The sequence below is a fragment of the Lissotriton vulgaris genome, chromosome 5 (assembly GCF_964263255.1).
Source record: "Lissotriton vulgaris chromosome 5, aLisVul1.2, whole genome shotgun sequence".
Lineage (NCBI taxonomy): Eukaryota > Metazoa > Chordata > Amphibia > Caudata > Salamandridae > Lissotriton > Lissotriton vulgaris.
The window spans coordinates 1,635,536,897-1,635,558,568 of NC_141693.1; the positions used below are offsets into that span (position 1 = coordinate 1,635,536,897).

Consider the following 21,672-nt stretch of genomic DNA (forward strand, 5'->3'; position numbering starts at 1 on the left):
GGGAGTCGACATATATACATATATATATACACATATATATATATATATATATATATATATATATATATATATATATATATATATATATACGGGGCGGAGTGTGACCCTGACAAATGAAAGGGCAGCAGGACTTATACACGTGATGTGAACAGCCTCCTGGATTCTTGGGCGCTGAGGAAGGCAGATGAAAGTGCCGAAATGCATTCGCCAATACAGGAATAAATTCACTTCCAACAGATGTTCCCTGGTGTGGTCTCTACTCTTGTGAAAAGAGGTTTTGGTACATACATATATATATATGGAAGAGAACTCCTTTCAAAGAAAGAAATAGAGGCCACAGTGGGGGTAAGCAGGGAGATCACCAGGTATTTATTCCATAACATGCTAGTCCGTTAGGCAAATGCATTTCGGCATCTCATATGCCTTTGTCAGCGGCAAGAGTCTTTGTGGGCAGGTTCGCAGGTGACATCACGCTTTTGAAATAATAGCCCCAAGATGATTAGTTCTGGTCCGCTCCACCCCCAGGAATAGTGTCCTTTACCACCAATAGCAGTACACTTAATGTTCGTGGACCACCATTCCTATAATCCATTGGGAATCCAGGTAAGTAGGGCGGATTGCGGCAAATGGCATCGCGATGAGACCTGACCAAATCCCAGCATGTAGTGTGTATTGCGGTGTCCTCTCGAGTCCCCAGACCGCACCAACATCCGGGAAGCAGGACTCCTTTCGGCGGGGGCAAGACCAACAATTCAGTTTCTCCCAGCGTAGAGCCAGATGACTCCATCACCGCCCCATTCCCTCCTGCCTTCGGGGGTGGGCCTCAGCAATATATATATATACAATAAATAATATATATTACATATTTTAAATATTAAAATTAATTTTAACCAAATAAAATGAATGTAATATATATTTTAACACAATATAACAAATAAACTTAATTTAAAAAAAGATAAACACACAAACATAATTATTTATACATGTATATATATACTTTAAAACAATTGATAAACTATTATTTTTAATTATTTTAAAAGTTTAAAATGATATAAGAATTACAAATATTTGAAAAAAGAATTCTATAATAAATTAAAACATTAAACTATTAAAAAATATTTAAACTTAAATTTCCCATTGCAGTCAGTGCAACAGTAAGGAAAGTGTTGGGAAGTGGTGAGGTAAAAATTATTGTTCCCACTCCGATAAATGCAACAGTAGGGAAAGTATTGGATAGCGAAAGGGTAAAAATTACTATTCCAACTCCAATGAGTTCAACAGTAGGGTAAGTGTTGGACAGCGGAGGGATTAAATTTACTATTCCAACTCCAGTCAGTGCAACAGTAGGGAAATTGTTGGATAGTGGAGGGGTAAAATGTACTATTCCCACTCCAGTGAGTACAACAGTAGACAATGTAGTGAATAGCGGAGGGGTAAAAATTACTATTCCCAATCCAGTGAGTGCAACAGTAGAGAAAGTGTTGGATAGCGGTGGGGTAAAAATTATTATTCCCACTCCAGTGAGTGCAACACTATGGGAAAGTGTTGGATAGGGAAGGGATCACATTTACTATTTCAACTCCAGTGAGTGCAACAGTAGGGAAAGTGCTGGATAGCGGAGGGGTCAAAATTACTATTCCCACTCCAGTGAATTCAAATTCAACGGTAGGGAAAGTGTTGGATAGCGGAGGGATAACATTTACTATTCACACCCCAGTCAGTTAAAAAAACAAATCAAAATAAATATTAAAAATAAAAAATAAAATTATATAAATGAATAAATATATCAATATTTTAAAAATTAAAAAACAATATATAAAATAAAACATATTATAATATTTATTACATATAACAAAGACCTACGAATATTATATAAAATAAAATTAATTAATTACAAAAAAAATGATTTTAAACTAGAAAATATTCACAAACAAAAACATTGATGAATACATACATGTATTTATTTTATTACCCACCCTATAACACCACACAAATCACCATACACTAATTGTTTTTAAAAAATGTACTTCCATAAGTAGCATAATTAATTATTAATTAAAGAAATATTATTAATGTAAAATATATACTAACTACCCACTGACCGGCAGTGGTGATCCGCATGCCAACTCCCCACCCGACAGCCATTTACCCCCGCCATATTACCATGGCTGGGGATACCGGGGTGGACGGAAAGTTCGTCCACCACTGTCCGCTGGTTGGCAATCGTCACAATTGCCTTTCCATGGCAGAGACTCTGCCATGGAAAGGCAGGCGGAGAATTAATTTGGGAGCCCGTTGGGTGCCCCATGGGGTGGGTGGTTGCACTGGGGGGAACCTGTGGTACACCTCCTCGTTGCCATGCACAAGGTGGCAGGCACCGCATGGCAATACACAACCTGCCTCTTTGGCATTGCGGCAGGTGCTGCTTACAGCACGCCCGCCGCAATGTCAAAGATGCAGGATGCGACCGCCGGGGTGGCGGATGCATCCTAATTGGCATTGCGGGGCCGCCGCACCACTGGCGGCCGGTTCCAGCACTGCTAGGGTGGTGGGCGGACTTCCTAATGGGGGCCATAGTGTGGTGAAACCTACATGGCTGCGTTTTCCTTTTGAAAATCACCATTTTGTTTTGTAATCGGCATGTACCGCGGTATAACATGAAGTTACAGTGGTATACATCGGCATAATATTTAACTAAGTGTTTTGGCACTTATAACTTTATTACTACTTGGCTAATTGAGACCTAATACCAAAAACTACCTATTCCACCACATAATATATATCACTGCCAAATGTAATCTACATCTGATCAGCCACTTTCACACTATGGGGATGATTACAATGGCGGTGGGAATTCCTCTGGCCGCCACCGTAAGCGGAGATTGGTTCTGACTGCCATGCGTGCGGCGGTCCCGCTCATCCAATTATGATGGGCCCGCCACCGCTGCGGTCGGAATCCACACTGTTAACATTGCGGTGGACGTGCATTTCACTGCACTGCGTGGCATGCACTACACTGTGCCTGCCACTTGGTGCAGTGAAATATAGGGGGTACCATGGACCTCGCACTCGGCTCAGCTATGTTCCGAGGTACCGACAGATAGAGCAGGGCCTCATCCCCTGTGCAGGAGAGGGGAGGAGTACTCCCACATAAAGCTGGGAATTATTTTGTGTGTTCCTGTAAGGTAGGCTTACTCATGGGAGCTACAGGATACTGGTAGGCTGAATCCTACCAACCAGTTCCTTTCTAGTTTTTCTTTATTGCACTACAATTCTTTGCAGTAGCGTTAGTTTGGTCCTGACGAAAGCCTAGCGGCTGAAACATGTAGACCTTTTTCCATCGCAATTGACAGTTATCCCTTAGAAACTGTCAGCGCACTGTTTTTAAACTTGACACTGTGATAAAGTTTATTAAAGTTTCAGGAGTTATCCCAATAGTCAATTTTATCCAATTCACTGTATAATTTTCACTTTATGTATTGCAAACCTTCAGCACCTCATATCAAGACTGGCGAGTGGCTGTACCGATCAATGGGAAACAAAACAAGCTGAGTTCTGATACTTAATTTGGTAGGTTGCACGAATATGGCAACTCACCATTAATCCCAGATGACGAAGAGTAGCCACTCATGTGACTTTGAAAGTGACTCAGTGCGGTGCAGCCAAATGGCTTGCGGTGCCGCACTGAGTCACTTTCTTGTAAAGTTGTCCATTCATATTTAAGGAGGGTGTAGTGGAGGGGATTGGACAGTTTCCTGTAGAAGATAAAACAAACTAAATGCGCAAAATCAGATTTAAGTAATATTTACAGTCATATTGAACTTCCCACATTATGGAACTTTGTAATGTGTACTGGATACCTCGCAGTACTGAAAGAAATGCACAATTGTCGTAGAACTGCGAGGGTATCGATTATATCCTATTAAAATCAGAAATTGAGTCAAACTACAAATGATCTTAAAGGAGTTACTATTCGCCAGCCTAAATGTGAGGTTAATAAACGCCTCCTCACACTCTGCAGATTCTGAAGATAATTTCCATTTACTAAAAATAAAATAAAATGTTCCATAATGATTTCTGTACATCAAATCTCGTGTTTCTTCAAAGCGCTTCTCAATTCACCGCGTTTTACAACCTGTGTCATGTTTGGCTCGGTGTAAATGGTTGTGCGTTTAACCTTTTTAAATCTTTTGTTTGTTTTCTAAAATTACCCGTGTTGGTAACACGGGCCGGCCTATGCACTTTTTAGCCTGACGCGTAAAGCAGCTATGCTTCCGTTCCGCTCCGAGACTTGAGTGTAAACTAATCCGGGCTCCCAAAGCTCTGCAGATTGATTTCAGACAAATTTACCGGAGTTGCAACAGTGGCCGATGCCCTAAACTAAACAAAAGCTTCCGCTGTTCTGCCACCCACTTCAGGCAACAGCCGGCCTCGTCGTAATTGGAGAGTCTAAACCCCGAGGACCCTTTCCCCACCTTTTTTTTTCGTATGTATGTTAACGATCATTTTGTTTTGAAGACGAGGGCTGACAGTAAGGTTATAAAAAGTCCACAATGCCAATAAGGGAAAATTAAAAATAAGAGACTTTTTGTGTCAAACTGTGCCCCAATGCAGAACGCTGCTTCTTACATGTAATTTAATAATGTTTCTCGTATGTGAATCTTTAATTGCAAAGACTGGAAAAACAGCAATTCCTCCCACCACTGAAAAATCATTGTAGATTTGTGCCACGTTGCCAATGCATTCCATCCCAGCTATGTGTTTTTTGCAGTTTGAGTTTTAGCTGTGTGTCGAAGAGAGCATTGTATCCCATATTGTAAGGTATATGTAACAGTGGATTTTGGGTCAGCCCTCTCCTCATGAGTAGGTGGCTACCTTGTCTTTCTCTGTGCCCTCCCCCATATTCTATGACTTACCTTCCTATTCTTGTATTTGTTCGTGTCCTGGATGACTTCTTCTTGAACATGGTGTCTGATTGGATGAGTTGTATCCTTCCACAATTGACACATGGAAACGGTTTTAATTTTAACTGTTTTATTTATTTTAGTGCTCCAGGGGAGCCCATTGATTACCTTGCTCTCAACCAACTGTCATAGCTTCCCGTCCCACATTTTTTTTCAATTTATAAAGCTTTATTCGACATTTGTCATAAAAGCATTCACCTAACCCTATACAATAAATACTATTTATAAAAATATTTCTAAAAATACATATTAAACATTCAATGTCGAATAATACATAGTAAAAAGTACATGAAATTACAACACATTTTAAAAAAAGTCACATTCCATAAGTTTAAAAAACAGGAAGCAATAATCTATGTCGCGAAAAAAACAGATCAAGGATATACATAATTTCATTATAACACAATAGCCGTTAGTGATCGGGTTCGAATTAGCCATGCCCAGGCCAAAAATTTTGCTACACCAACCACATATAATGTTGTACAGTCTGTTTCAAGTATCCTAAGGGCTTCAGATTGGCTTCGGGTTCCCAACTTTACGCAAACCGGTTTTAGCCACTTGCGTCTGGGGCACGAATACAATGGACAACAAAACAAAAAATGGGAGATGTGTTCAGTTTCTTCATTACAATGGTGACAGTGTTCATCCCATGCCTGGGACCAATGCTTCTTGAACGCATTCAAAGGTAATGTACCAATGCGAAATTGAAAATAAAGTTTTCTGTCATATGGTTTTTCAATTAGGTCCCAAAAAGGTTCATATGAGGGATACATTTTTATATTTAAAAAGCGAGATGTTAAATTTACGCTTGTGCTGTCACTATACATTGTAAAGTATACCATTTCCCAGTATAGTTCTTTTAGCTTTTCCTTGGTAGGAAAGCAAGCTAGGTCTTTGTTGTCCCATAGATAATCCAATTTCAATAGTTTGAGTAGTCCCCGCAACTCCCTTAACCATGGGATGGTGTGGAAACGGTCGAATTTGATGACATCCATCAATGCTGCTGCATAGTGGCCTAATTCTGGGGTCACCATAATTCGTCTCCAATATAGAAGAGGCCGAAGCCTCGCTATATCCACAACTGATTTTCTACCCAGATCTAGTTTTAACGGGATTGTTGGTGTGCTCTGTGGGACCATTACGATCCCTCTTAGGAACCTGTTTTCAGCTTGGCCCAGTTCGCTCAAGTTTGAGAAACCCCACAATTCAGAGCCATACAAACAAGCCCCCAGGACTTTCATAGAATAAATTTCCATCACACAGTTTACCGGCTTTGTTAGTGAGGTTCGGTGTTTTAAAGAGATGGCACCTGCCAGCTGTCTAAATTTTAGTAGGGTTGTGGTTATGTGGTGTTTCCAGCTCATGTTTTCTTGCAGAGTGATACCTAGGTATGAAAAAGAGTCCACTCTTTCTAGTGGTGTACCTTTGTATTTTATTACACCCTTGAAAGAGGACTGTTGGTTGAGGCACATAAATTTCGTTTTAGTGGTGTTTAGTTCTAGGCCCCTTTCATCACAATATACACCAAAGGCATCAACTACTTTTTGTAACCCACTAGGGGTGCGGGAAAGTAATAATGTATCATCCGCAAACATGAGGACTGGCACACGAGTGCCGGCTATTACAGGGGCGTCACTGGCGATCTTCTCTAGATGTTTAACAATACCATTTATATAAATTGAGAAGAGGGTTGGCGCTAGGACACACCCTTGCCTCACCCCGCGTTCGACCGGGAAGGGGTCAGTTACTTCTCCTTGTTTGCCCCATCGTATCCTAGCAAAATTATTTTCGTGTAGGCGAACAAGGAGTGTGAGCAATTCCTGATTTAAGCCTGCGTCCGCCAAGGTCTGCCAGAGTTTTTCCCTGGGGACCAGGTCGAAAGCGGCTTTTAAATCTACAAAGACTGCATACAATGTCCCCTTCTTCAAGGTAACATTTCTCCAATAGATTGTTAAAAAATGGAGAACCTGGTCGACGCTACTGGTTAGGGGCCTGAACCCAGCTTGGTAAGATGACAAGATGTTATTTTCGTCGATCCATTGCTGCAGTTTATTTTGCACAAGTCGGCCCATTAGCTTTTGAGCTGTATCTATCAGACTAATGGGTCTATAATTTTTAGCCAAGGATCGGTCACCTTTTTTATATATGGGAATTATTTCAGCACCCTTCCATGAGGCAGGCACTTTCCCTCCCATAGCCACTGCATTGGCCAACATTGTAAAGTAGCTGCACCAGGACTTCCGGTCAGATAGAAAGATATCAGCCGGAATTCCATCCATGCCTGGGGCTTTCCCCCCTGCTACACAATCCAGCACAATACTCACATCCCTCTCCACGAATATTGGTGTTTTGTAGTAAACTAATGGAGGAAGACTGACATTATTAAACATTGGGTTACAAGCATACTGTGGTTGAAAGTATTCTATCCAACTGTTCTTTGCGACATTATTAGCAGGCTGGGGTGCAATACCACCCTTTGCCCATTTTACTGAAGCCCAGAAGCGCTTAGAGTCTTTGGAGGCACATACCTCCTTGAGTTCTTGCCAACAATCCTCATCCCAACGCTTCTTGGCTAATTTTTGGACCTGTCTATACAGATTTCTCGCCAGCCTTACTGCTTCTGGCCTCCCTGTTCTTAGTTCCCTGCTAAGATTGTCTCGTGCTGTCCTACAGCTCTTGTCATACCACCCTCTAGTTTCTTGTGTTTTCTTCGTTTTATTTGTGGAGGTATTTTTACGAAAGAAACTTTGGATTACAGAAAAAAGTATCTCATGGGCAGCCATCATATAGTCAATAAAATCAGTCTGTCCATGATGAGACTTAATCTTGGCAACTTCATCCACCACAACTTTCTTTAGAGTCTCTATTTTAGTAATATCATCTAGGAGCATACTCCACTTCAAATATCGGGAGTTATTTGAACTTACTAGGTCCTGCGTAACCATATAATCCTCTCTAGGATGCTCGGGTTTGTCATGGTAGGTATGTAGTGTTAGGCACAATGGATTGTGGTCACTTTCAATCTTATCCTTCACTTCCATATCAACCAATTTAACCCAGGCCCTTACATCCAGGAGTATATAGTCTATCCTGCTGGCCGATCGCCCATTATCAAAGGTATTTTTCCCCATAGAATCTGACACTGCTCGACCATTTACTGCTCTAAGTCCTCTTGAGAGACAAAAACTTTTCAGTTGTATTGCTACCGTGCTCCATTTCCTAATTACAGGGATATCTAGTTGGGGAATTCCCCACTTGGTGTCCTCGTCTTCGGCCAGGGATTTATCCTCCTCGCCCATGGGTTCAAAGGTAGTATTAAAATCCCCGCCTATTATTATGTGGGTAGGGTCTGGTAGCTGTTCAATATTGCTCTCGAGGCACGTTAGAGTCTCAGATGGTTTACCCCTGGCAACTCCCCTCGAATAGATATTAAACAGGGCTAACTGTTGACCATTTTGCCAGGTAATATCAAGTGCCAAGATGTCGTTAGATGGTATAGACCTTTGTTTGACCGAACAATTCAAAGTTTGCCGTACCCAAATTAACAGGCCCCCCGAGGGACGTCCCACTCGATTTCTTATTGCCGGGACAAAAAAGTTCAAATACCCTTGCCTGAAAATTGGTGTAAGCAACCAGGTTTCTTGGAACATGATAATGTCATATTGGGTAATAAAATCCACCCAGTCTGGAAAATTTAATTTATTAGTAATTCCGGCTATGTTCCATGAGATAATTAATAATTGCGATTTAGCCTTTTGGGGATATATCTGGGCATTATCGGGAATATTTAATGTTTCTGCAGGATCTACTCCTAGTATTACATTTTTACTCAATATTGGTGGCCTCTCAATTTCCTCCAATGTTCTTTCCTGTTCCACCTGAACTCTATTTTCTTCCTCTGAGAGGGAAGTACGAAGTACATCTGGGGCAAGTGTAGTTTCGTCTATCAGGGAGTTGTTAACATATTCTTGGACCAACTGCGTATCTAAGGTGGCAGGGGAGACACATGCGAGTCAATCACACTCATTTAAATCAGTTAGCACAGAATATTGGTTATCCAAGTTTAGCCCCCACTCACATACTGGGTTGGGCCTAGCCCTTCTATTTCCCACAACTGTCCATTTTGTTCTTAGTATGCTCGGTTTGGCTACTAGACCTCTTCTGCTATAGAAGAAATCCAGTGTCAGTGGAACTATTTCAGCTGTCCTACGTTGTGGGGGGAGAATGTTCCGTAGGACATCAGGCAGGACCTCAGGGCCCCTGAAGTTCAAGACCACACAATCCCCTTGAAATTTCTTTACCTTAGTACCTATCCACCTAACCCTTCTTGCTGTAAGCAGATCGTCAGATAGTTTTTCCTTGCCCCAGGGTGATATATGCATATTACTACTAAGCCACTGGAGTGCCTTGTTTCTTAAGGAATCTGGTGACTCGATCTGTCCAGTTTTCAGCATGGGTGTGTTTGCTAATACTAAGATAAGAGGCGAGGCTTCAACAATTAGTTCAACTGGGGCAGTTTCTGGGTTTAGAATCTCAGGGATGCTGTTGCCCACTAAATGGGCTGCATCTGGGACTAGGGCCATGTCAGGGGTATTGTCGTTTCTAGGGCTGACTTGTTGGACATGCTCTGATGGAGCTTGTAGGCCAGTGTTCATGTGCACCCCGAGTGATTTTCCCGCAGTCTCCATTTGTTCAAATTTGGATGCTACTAGATTTGGTATTTCCCCCACCCCCTCATTGGTTTGCCTTAACAGGGACTCTAGTTTGTTGACCTTATTAGCTAGTTGGTCAACTTTTGATATGAGGGGTTTCATTAATCCTAGTAGTTTGGACTCTAGTATGCCCATAAGTTTGATTAGGAGGGTATCCTCCCCTTCTTCGTTTCCATACTCTTCCTCCCTTATCCCATCCTCTGCCTTTTTCTTCGCTCGTCTAAGTGGAGTTACAGGTTTGTTTTTGCAAGAGCGTAGACCGCCTCTTCTAGGTGGCGCCTTAGTGGTCCCTTTTTTGGCTCTTGGAGCGGGGACCGGTGTTGGGGGGGTATTGCTCTCTATAACTGACTCCTCAATTGTTACAGATTTGTCTTGATCTTCTAAGTTGATCAAATCTGTAAAGGGGTCAAGTCGTTGGTCCATTGAGGCCATTGAGACACTAATTGCAGAGTGCTCTTCTAGGTCTTCAATAGGGTCGGTGACAATGAGATCATCTGTGACAGACTGAGACACCCCTGATTGATTAATTTGAGCACAAGGTGGTGAGTCTCCCATACCCAGGGAGGTCCTCCGATTGTTATTAATTTTTGTCACTACCTGGACCAGGTAATTGTGCATTGTATTAGCCGGGGTGACAGGCGTTTTTTGTTTAGACATATTGAACAAGCAATTATTAGCAGCAAGACCCTAGAAATATGCATCAATGATAGTCCAGATACAATATAGATATTAAGTGTTTTTACCTTGCCACAGTTCAGTTTAGAGGGTGGAAGTTAGAGGGTTGGCCCAGTCCAGTCTCTCACTGTCTAGAACGGGCTAAAACGGGCCCGCCCTTTGCCCGGGCTTAGCCCGGCGACCGCCCGCGCGCGTCCCGCGATGCTCGGGTCCAGTGGTGATTTTAATCACCTGGTGCTGTATGCTGGGCGTGGCGGGTGATTGTCACAGCTCCGCTGAGCCTCCTGGGACTCGTAGTCCTTTTCCAGTATTCAGCCCGATGTCTTTGTTCCTGCGAGCGTTTCCCGCGAAGCGGGAAACGCGAGGAGTAATGGCACAGGTACACAGGTTCGCTAGTTGCAGAGATCCTCCCAAGGGGTTTTCAAATCAGCCCCAGTCCGTTTCCTCACTCTGCTCAGAGTCTCAAGCCGCGCTGCAAGGTTTCCCGCGATGGGCGGGTCCAGTGGTGATTTTAATCACCTGGTGCTGTATACTGGGCGTGGCGGGTGATTGTCACAGCTCCGCTGAGCCTCCTGGGACTCGTAGTCCTTTTCCAGTATTCAGCCCGATGTCTTTGTTCCTGCGAGCGTTTCCCGCGAAGCGGGAAACGCGAGGAGTAATGGCACAGGTACACAGGTTCGCTAGTTGCAGAGATCCTCCCAAGGGGTTTTCAAATCAGCCCCAGTCCGTTTCCTCACTCTGCTCAGAGTCTCAAGCCGCGCTGCAAGGTTTCCCGCGATGCGCGTGTCCAGTGGTGATTTTAATCACCTGGTGCTGTATGCTGGGCGTGGCGGGTGATTGTCACAGCTCCGCTGAGCCTCCTGGGACTCGTAGTCCTTTTCCAGTATTCAGCCCGATGTCTTTGTTCCTGCGAGCGTTTCCCGCGAAGCGGGAAACGCGAGGAGTAATGGCACAGGTACACAGGTTCGCTAGTTGCAGAGATCCTCCCAAGGGGTTTTCAAATCAGCCCCAGTCCGTTTCCTCACTCTGCTCAGAGTCTCAAGCCGCGCTGCAAGGTTTCCCGCGATGCGCGGGTCCAGTGGTGATTTAAATCACCTGGTGCTGTATGCTGGGCGTGGCGGGTGATTGTCACAGCTCCGCTGAGCATCCTGGGACTCGTAGTCCTTTTCCAGTATTCAGCCCGATGTCTTTGTTCCTGCGAGCGTTTCCCGCGAAGCGGGAAACGCGAGGAGTAATGGCAGAGGTACACAGGTTCGCTAGTTGCAGAGATCCTCCCAAGGGGTTTTCAAATCAGCCCCAGTCCGTTTCCTCACTCTGCTCAGAGTCTCAAGCCGCGCTGCAAGGTTTCCCGCGATGCGCGTGTCCAGTGGTGATTTTAATCACCTGGTGCTGTATGCTGGGCGTGGCGGGTGATTGTCACAGCTCCGCTGAGCCTCCTGGGACTCGTAGTCCTTTTCCAGTATTCAGCCCGATGTCTTTGTTCCTGCGAGCGTTTCCCGCGAAGCGGGAAACGCGAGGAGTAATGGCACAGGTACACAGGTTCGCTAGTTGCAGAGATCCTCCCAAGGGGTTTTCAAATCAGCCCCAGTCCGTTTCCTCACTCTGCTCAGAGTCTCAAGCCGCGCTGCAAGGTTTCCCGCGATGCGCGTGTCCAGTGGTGATTTTAATCACCTGGTGCTGTATGCTGGGCGTGGCGGGTGATTGTCACAGCTCCGCTGAGCCTCCTGGGACTCGTAGTCCTTTTCCAGTATTCAGCCCGATGTCTTTGTTCCTGCGAGCGTTTCCCGCGAAGCGGGAAACGCGAGGAGTAATGGCACAGGTACACAGGTTCGCTAGTTGCAGAGATCCTCCCAAGGGGTTTTCAAATCAGCCCCAGTCCGTTTCCTCACTCTGCTCAGAGTCTCAAGCCGCGCTGCAAGGTTTCCCTATTTTTCACTCTCTGCTTTCTCCTCCTGCTATCCCAAACTATTAAGCTTGTCAAAGTATCTTCTGCCCCTCCTCGTCTTGCCTCAGTCCTTGTTTAATTATTTGTTTTGTTGTTTATATTTTTTTAAGGTTTTAGTGAGTGTCTAACTGTTGTATATTGCTACAAGACCTGTGCATACTTTATTTCTTAATTTACCATTGTAAAGAGGAAGTCAGCCATTTTGGAACTGTAAATTAATCACAGTATCAAGATGGCCGTATGTACGCGTGCAGCCATGTGTCACGTTTGAACTAACCTGGTAATTCCGATTCAACAGCAGCGATGGTGATATCCACACTTCCCTGGACCCACTAGTGACCATGGATCGGTATACTGATTAGTAGTAGATTACTGGCTGAGTGAGAGAAAAAAAGCTCAGGACATCTCCACCTTGCCTACAATGTCTTCTGGCCTCTATGTTGTGGAGGCCCTGCGTCAAGAGAATACTAATACAACCCACTAATTCTAATATGTCACGGAATATACCCTTTAATAATCGCTGTATTACCATCCTTGAGGCTAATGACAACTCTGCAATCCCTGAGCTAAAAGAAAGTAATATGCTTTAGAAACCCCCAGGTAGAATCAGCTGGGCTTTAATATGTTTCTATAACTACATTTAGCAGAGTAAGAGTTACATCTGTGAATTTGAGTAATCCTAAATTCGCATAGTTCATTATCTGCAACATAATAATTAAACATTAGTATTATGTGTTTCACTACTGATGAAATGCAATTGTTTCCCCACCCCTAACAATGCCTCACTGCCACATACGAGTCAAACGAGGAAACAAGGTCTGTACAAGAGAGTTTGTAGGCATAAGTATGTTGTACTGCAGTGAGTTTGTTACAACAGTGTAACAAACATGAGCCTGTTCTAAACCTGAACTAAAGATACCAAACAAATGGCTTTGAGCCACTTCTTTACGTTATTTTCCCTTTCAATAGTGTCAAGCATTCATTGTCTGCATCATGTGAAGTGTTTGAACATTTTGTTTTTTACGAACCCTGGGTCTCACTCCTGTAGCCAAACTCACTTTTTCAAAAAGATTCCTGACGGAGGGGGTTTCCTCAAACTGCAAAGTTTATAATCGGTGCAAATTTCACTTAAGGGTTGCCAGAGCTCCAGTTGTATCAGTGATGGGCTTTTTGTCTCTAGTGTCCTCGAGCATTGGTAGAACAGACCATCAAAGAGGGTGCCATGTATGTATTTTAGCACTTGCATCTGAGGATATTAAGGCAGACCAGTCTAAGAATCGAAACTCATAACTTATTAGCCCTTAACAATATACGAATGTCCAGTTACTGCATTTACTTTAAAAAGGAAAAGGACTTTCGTACATATGGGACATAAATATTTGACATACGGCACTGCACAATATCACAAATTAATACAAATGTATAGTGTGAACAATACTTTTGAGCCCCTTCTAAGTGATTTCATAAGAATGAGAAGAATGCCAACCAGCTACACTAATAATGTATTAAAGGGCACATGCATGCTATGTTTTCACAGTAATAATTCAGATGAAGTCAACGTTCTGAACTAACCTTAAACTTTGTTAAATATGCTTTTGGGTTGGACCTGACAATTGTTTGGCACATCATTAGTTAGATGTCGTGAACAGTAGTGTCATGACTGATTAAACTTACTATATCTGGAGTTGAAAAGAATAACTAGATGGCAGCCTGGCTTGAGTGGAAAAGACAGTTGCTTTAAGGGTACATTCTTGACATTTCCCATGGTAACATAATGCTTCTTTATACAGCGTTGACAAACTTCAAGATTTTTATTAAGACTGACGCCTCATTTATGAGGTTTTGCCGTAGGGCAGCACCGCAGGCCTTCCTGTTGCACTGCCTTTCGGCAAAAGAAAAGGGCAAGAATGCACCGTAAATGATGGATACAGTGCTTTTCTGTCCTTTTTCCCTGCACCGGCGTGCAATGGGCTGCCGTGTGCTAATGAAGGCAGCTTTGCATCATGGTGCAAGGGTGCCTGCTTTGCAGGAATTATTATTTTTGTGCAGAAAGAGAAACCTTCCTGCACAAAAACAATCACCAGAGCCTTTCTATATATGCTGCAGATTTCTGTGTGTGCTGCAGAATGCAGCACACACAGAAAAAGGAAACATTAGGAAAAATACAAATATTTCTCCTCGTTGTGCCTCTCTTAGGCCTCCCCTGGAAAGGCATACGTTTTTGGCGCTGCCTCAAAGTTACAATTTCTCGTAAAACTGGGGCAGTGTCTAAATACCATGGATGTTGCTGGGAACGTCCCCAGCAACACCAATTACACGTCTCTTTAATGCAGAAAACTGCATTAAAGGGAACAATATTTACGAGGCAGCATTAAACCAAAAGGAGGCTTAGTGCTGCCTGGTAAATATGGAGCAGGCTCCTGCGCCATGGAACGTCATAAAAAGTGATATTTCGGCGGCGCAAACGGCCTCATAAATGAGGCCTTGAGTAGTTATTTAGTACTATACACCTTTCTTTTGCTTTGAGCCGTGTCTCTCAATGGACAATCCTCCCCTTGGGACAGGTTTCTAGTCACGCTCTTCGTGTGATTACAAGGCTTGGATCTTTCTATAGTCCATTGGCTTCATGCCATGTGGGTACATGGTACCAGGCAAAGTTTTGACACTGGATGACTTCAAGACTTTCAACATAGTCGACAACATTGTCTAGGAAAGGCTAAACATTTAAGGGATATGCTCACTATCCACTGCAGAAAGGGAAGTGTTTTTGAAACAATGTCACAAGAGAACTGTGTATCAATGGATTGAAAAGTATTAGTCACTTATGGTATTCAAGCGCTTGATCCGAAAGTGTCTGCCTGTAAGACCTAAAGAGACAGCACTTAATGTGCCTATGGAATATTATTGTTAAGGGGCTCGGGGTTCATTCTAGGCACGATAAAATTACCATGGTATTCACATCTGCACCCATCCGTGACCTGACCTCAACCAGCGCCAGGGACCCTGGTCCCCTGATCCCCTGAACTCCCGCCGCTCTGACCCCAGCACCCTTCATGCACTCAACCCTGGATGCGACAACAACTGCCAGCTCTTGACCCCGAGCAACTCTCAAGGCCTGTTCTCCTGACGACAATGCTGCTGCACCTTCACTCACCTCCGGTCCCAGACAGCCACCCCAAACCACTGGATGCCATTGTACACAGGCCCCTGAGCTGCGTCCTCTTCAACGTGCGCTCCCTGCACAGACATGCTGTAGAACTCTGGGACCTCCTCAACACTCACTCGCCTGAAGTCACCTTCCTCACAGTGGCCTGGAACTATGCCATTCAGAAAAAGGGGGTGGTGATGGACAGAGCATCTGAATTAAGCAGAATACTCGTGCCCAGTCAACAGATCAGGGCTTGATCATCACCGTTTTTTAGCTCACTGCACCATCACAGCTCAGAACCTGGCTACATGCAAATTAGTCTGTCCCTAGCCCAGTGCATCATGGGAACAGGGCAGACCAAACTACCAAGCCAATTCATTTACTGGAAAGGAAACAAGCTTCCGGGGACCGGTTTCTGGCATTACAGCCGTCTTCGGCCCGGCTTGCTTGAATCCTGATGGTGCGGTGAGCAAGGGACTCACATCTGAGTATACCCTTCCACGCTTATGGTGGACAAAACGATTCAGAAAAAGAAGGTGGTGATGGACAGCGCATCTGAATTAAGCAGAATACTCGTACCCAGTCAACAGATCAGGGCTTGATCCATCACCATTTTTTAGCTCACTGCACCATCCCAGCTCAGAACCTGGCTACATGCAAATTAGTCTGTCCCTGGCCCAGTGCATCATGGGAACAGGGCGGACCAAACTACCAAGCCAATTCTTTTACTGGAAAGGAAACAAGCTTCCGGGGACCGGTTTCTGGCATTGCAGCCGTCTTCGGCCCGGCTTGTCCATCACCACCCCCTTTTCTGAATCGTTTTGTCCACCATAAGCATGGAAGGGTATACTCAGATGTGAGTCCCTTGCTCATTGCACCATCAAGATTCAAGCAAGCCGGGCCGAAGACGGCTGTGATGCCAGAAACCGGTCCCCGGAAGCTTGTTTCCTTCCCAGTATAAGAATTGGCTTGGTATTTTGGTCTGCCCTGTTCCCATGATGCACTGGGCCAGGGACAGACTAATTTGCATGTAGCCAGGTACTGAGCCGGGATGGTGCAGTGAGCTAAAAAACGGTGATGGATCAAGCCCTGATCTCTTGACTGGGTATGAGTGTTCTGTTTAATTCAAATACTCTGTCCATCACCACCCCCTTTTCTGAATCGTTTTGTCCACCATAAGTGTGGAAGGGTATACTCAGATATGAGTCCCTTGCTCATTGCACCATCAGGATTCAAGCAAGCCGGGCCGAAGACGGCTGTGATGCCAGAAACCGGTCCCCAGAAGCTTGTTTCCTTCCCAGTATAAGAATTGGCTTGGTAGTTTGGTCTGCCCTGTTCCCATGATGCACTGGGCCCGGGACAGACTAATTTGCATGTAGCCAGGTTCTGAGCTGGGATGGTACAGTGAGCTAAAAAACGGTGATGGATCAAGCCCTGAACTCTTGACTGGGTATGAGTGTTCTGTTTAATTCAGATACTCTGTCCATCACCACCCCCTTTTCTGAATCGTTTTGTCCACCATAAGTGTGGAAGGGTATACTCAGATGTGAGTCCCTTGCTCAATGCACCATCAGGATTCAAGCAAGCCGGGCCGAAGACGGCTGTGATGCCAGAAACCGGTCCCCGGAAGCTTGTTTCCTTCCCAGTATAAGAATTGGCTTGGTAGTTTGGTCTGCTCTGTTCCCATGATGCAGTGGGCCAGGGACCGACTCATTTGTATGTAGCCAGGTTCTGAGCTGGGATGGTGCAGTGAGCTAAAAAACGGTGATGGATCAAGCCCTGATCTCTTGACTGGGTATGAGTGTTCTGTTTAATTCAGATACTCTGTCCATCACCACCCCCTTTTCTGAATGGAACTATGCCAGCTCTCCACCAGGCATCGCAACTGCCATCCCGACTGATACAAGATCCTGAGGCAAGACCACCCCAACTGCCCCGGAGGAGGCCTCACCATCATCCACAAAAGCTCCCTCCGACTAACAACCACCAACTTGGACAACCCCTCGCCCCTCATGGAACACATCTACTTCCAGATCCAGCCCAACTCCAGAACGACGCTCCGCGGAACACTCGCCTACAGACTGCCAGGACCCGCTTCCTATTCCCCAATGCTATTGCCCACTACATCGCTCCCACGCTCTTGCCTCCAAGCACTACATACTGCTTGGAGACCTGAACTTCCACCTATACAACCCCAGTCATACCAACAATACCGCCCTCGTAGAGAACCTCACCAACATTGGACTGAAGCAACTTGTCTCCAACCAACTCACATGGCAGGACACACTCTTGTTCCCATCTTCACCAGAGGAAACAACCGCTTCAGTCACACCACAGAACCGCTCTGGACGGACCCCCACTGTGTCCATTTCTCCTTCTCGAAACCCACCGCACAAAAGTGCACGCCACACCTCCCATGCAGAACCTGGAACAAAACCACTGAAGAACACCTCACCACCACCCTCAGCTGTACTCCTCCCCCTACCACGACATATACCAACACAGCAACAAACAACCTCCACCAATGGCTTTCCAACTGCGCCAACACTCTCAACCCCCTCCAGAACTCTGTCAGACGACACAACGGAAAAGCCGCCGGGTTCACCAGGACTCGAGAAAACATAGAGAACCAGCAAAACCCGAGAAGCACACTCTGCCTACAAAGCCTCAACCATGACACACCACCAACTCATAAAATCAACTAAAAGAAACTTCATCCAAGACAGAATCCTGTCCAACTCCCACAACTCCAAGGAACTTTTCGCATCATACAAGAATTCACCAGACCCAACAGCAAAGCTATGATGTCTCTCCCTCCCAAGACCTCTTCAACAAACTCAGTTCCTTCTTCCACCACAAGACCAAAACACTCTATGACAACTTCGATGACCAAGACCACAGCGCCGACCGAACACCCCCATCGGCGATGCCATCAAGCTGACCCACCTCACCTGCACCACTCGCACCCCCGAAAACACTGTAAAGACTATGAAAAGCATCAATTTCGGAGTACCCACTGACCCCTGCCCCTGCACATCATCCACAAGGCTGCCACCGCCATCGCACCTGAACTACAACGAACAACAGCAGCAAACAACCTCCACCAATGGATTTCCAACTGCGCCAACACTCTCAACCCCCTCCAGAACTCTGTCAGACGACACAACGGAAAATCCGCCTTGTTGACCAGGACTCGAGAAAACATAGAGAACCAGCAAAACCCGAGAAGCACACTCTGCCTTAAAAGCCTCAACCATGACACACCACCAACTCATAAAATCAACTAAGAGAAACTTCATCCAAGACAGAATCCTGTCCAACTCCCACAACTCCAAGGAACTTTTCGCATCATACAAGAATTCACCAGACCCAACAGCAAAGCTATGACGTCTCTCCCTCCCAAGACCTCTTCAACAAACTCAGTTCCTTCTTCCACCACAAGACCAAGACACTCTACGACAACTTCGATGACCAAGACCACAGCGCCGACCCAACAGCCCCATCGGCGATGCCATCAAGCTGACCCACCTCACCTGCACCACTCGTACCTCAGAAAACACTGTAAAGACTATGAAAAGCATCAATTTCGGAGTACCCACTGACCCCTGCCCCTGCACATCATCCACAAGGCTGCCACCGCCATCACACCTGAATTACAACGAACGATCAACCGCTCCCCCTTGACCGCCACATTCACAGACAACTGGAAATGCAACAAAGTCAAACCCCTCCTCAAGAAGCCCTCTGCAGACTTGACAGACCTCAGGAACTTCAGGCCCATCTCTCTTCTCCCCTTCGCCACCAAAGTCATAGAGAAAGTCATCAACACACAACTAGTGCACTTCATAGAAAGCTACAACATTCTCGACAACTCTCAATCCGGATTCTGTATCAACCACAGCACTGAGACCGCCCTCATAGCTGCCACCAATGGCAGCTGCTCCCTCCTCGACCAAGGTCACACAGCAGCTCTCATCCTCCTTGACCTCTCAACAGCCTTCAACACCTTCTCCCATCTCACACTAGCCACTAGACTCCACAAAGCCGGCATCAAGGGAACTGCGTTAAACTGAATTCAAACTTTCCTCTCAGGCAGAACACAAAGAACCAGACTCCCGCTCTTCCTCTCCGAACCTACAGAGATCAGATGCAGAGTACCCCAAAGGATCCTCCCTCAGCCCCACACTCTTCAGCATCTACATGGCCCCCCACGCAACCATTGTCAAAAAACACAAACTCAACATAGTCTCACATGCCGATAATACCCAGCTCATCCTCTCCCTCACCAAGCAACCCGACATCGCCAGGCACAGTTCCCAAGAAGGGATGAAGGACATCCCAACCTGGATAAACAGCAGCTGCCTGAACCTCAACTCAGAGAAAACATAAGTCCTCATTCTCGGCTCCAACCCCTCCGCTTGGGACAACACCAGGTAGGCCCCCGCCCTTGGAAACCCACCCACCACTATGGACTACGCTCGCAACCTCGGCATCATACTCAACACTTCACTTACCATGAACCGCCAGATCAACGCAGTGTCCTCCACATGCTTGAACACCGTCCGCAAGAACTTCAAATGGATCCCCCTGACTCCAATTAGACCGTCACCCACGCACTCATCACCAGCAAACTGGACTACGGAATTGTGCTCTTCGCCAAGATCAACAAAACTCTCCTCTGCAAACTCCAGACCGTCGAGAACACCGCAGCCAGACTCGTCCTCAACATCCCACGAATGACCACATCACCCAACAACTCCACAACCACCACTAGCTCCCCGTCGAGAAAAGAACAACCTTCAACCTGCTCACACATACCTACAAAGCCATCCACAACACTGGACCCCAATACCTCAACGAAAGAATCTCCTTCCTAGCCCCCAAGAGAAACTTCTGCTCTGCTGACCTAGCCCTAGCCACAGTTCCCCGCATCCACAGGGCCAGAGCTCATACCTAAATTTCATGAACTTTCATCCTTGACCCAGCTGAGCTAGATATGTTTTGGTTCTGGAATCATAATATGATTATAGAGGGATTATATGGTGAGATTACATTATGAAGTATTTACCCTGACAAAAATATCACATAATTCCAAAAGCCATGATGACTCTTTGAGCAAATGTGTGTGCTAAAATATTCAGCACAGTGCCTCTCCCAGAGCACCACACTGTGCCTCATGAGCTGCTGCTGTAGTAACTGAAAAGTAGAGCGGCAACCAGGCATTTCATTGATGTATGCATCTGTGTGAGTAATCATTCTGACTTTTACTTCATAACACACCTATAGCATGATTCTGGGACGGGGAACAGCCTTTACGACGCGGCTGTTACACTGCGTGCCGTTACAACGCGTTTTTTTCAATGCAATTCGTTACCACGATTTGCACTGGAGGGCGCTGCAGGACAAGGAATTTTTTAATTTACTATCCAACACCTTACCTACTGGACGTAGACTGGTGTTGGAATAGTAAATAAAAAAATTACTAAGTCCACACCCCCTCCAACGCAAGTCGTGGTAACGACTTGCGTTGAAAAAACCGCGTTGTAACGACACGCGGTGTAATAGCACGCGTTGTAAAGCCGTACATCCTTCTGGGACATTTTTAACTGACAGATGTCCTCAGGCAATATTAGATTGGACATCAAAATCCAAAGATTGATCTCCCAAACAAATGTTTAATTGTGTCAAAGCCCAGAGAAAGATCTATGATCACTGCAATTATTCAGACCTTCCTAAACTGCAGTTCTACCCCTATTGTAAAGCATAAAGGCTCTTTGTTACATCGCATAATGAGCAAGCAAACAAAAGCTTAACTTTCAGTTTACCAGAATATTATTCACAATCTGTTGACTCTCCTAGTTGCACTAATCAGGCTCTTTAGCCCTGATATTTAGTTATCTGCTCATAGCCTACTTCCTTTCTTCATCATATATCTTACTGAGATAAAAGATGGCTGCCACCATCTAATCCAATTCTTCCCTTTGTCATGGTTCAAATTCAGCCAACCACATCAACTCCATGTGTCTGTGATTTTCAATATGAAGATTGTTTGGTTTGTCACACTGAGGTTTGTGTTTATTTATTTATTTATTTATTTTGTCAATTTATAGGGCGCAACAGCTACCCAAAAGGGTTTCCCGGCGCCTAGACACAGCTAGAAAAGGACAGAAACGGAGGGAGATTTTGAGGTGGTTATTGTTCGTACAGCCAGGTCTTTACAAGCTGTGT

General features: G+C 45.2%; 1 protein-coding gene across 1 annotated transcript in view; it reads left to right on the plus strand.

Moving 5' to 3' along the window:
* Nucleotides 1-21,672, plus strand: part of SCN4A (sodium voltage-gated channel alpha subunit 4) — a 1,232,571-nt gene that overhangs the window by 400,571 nt on the left and 810,328 nt on the right. The gene's annotated exons all lie outside the window — the stretch shown is intronic.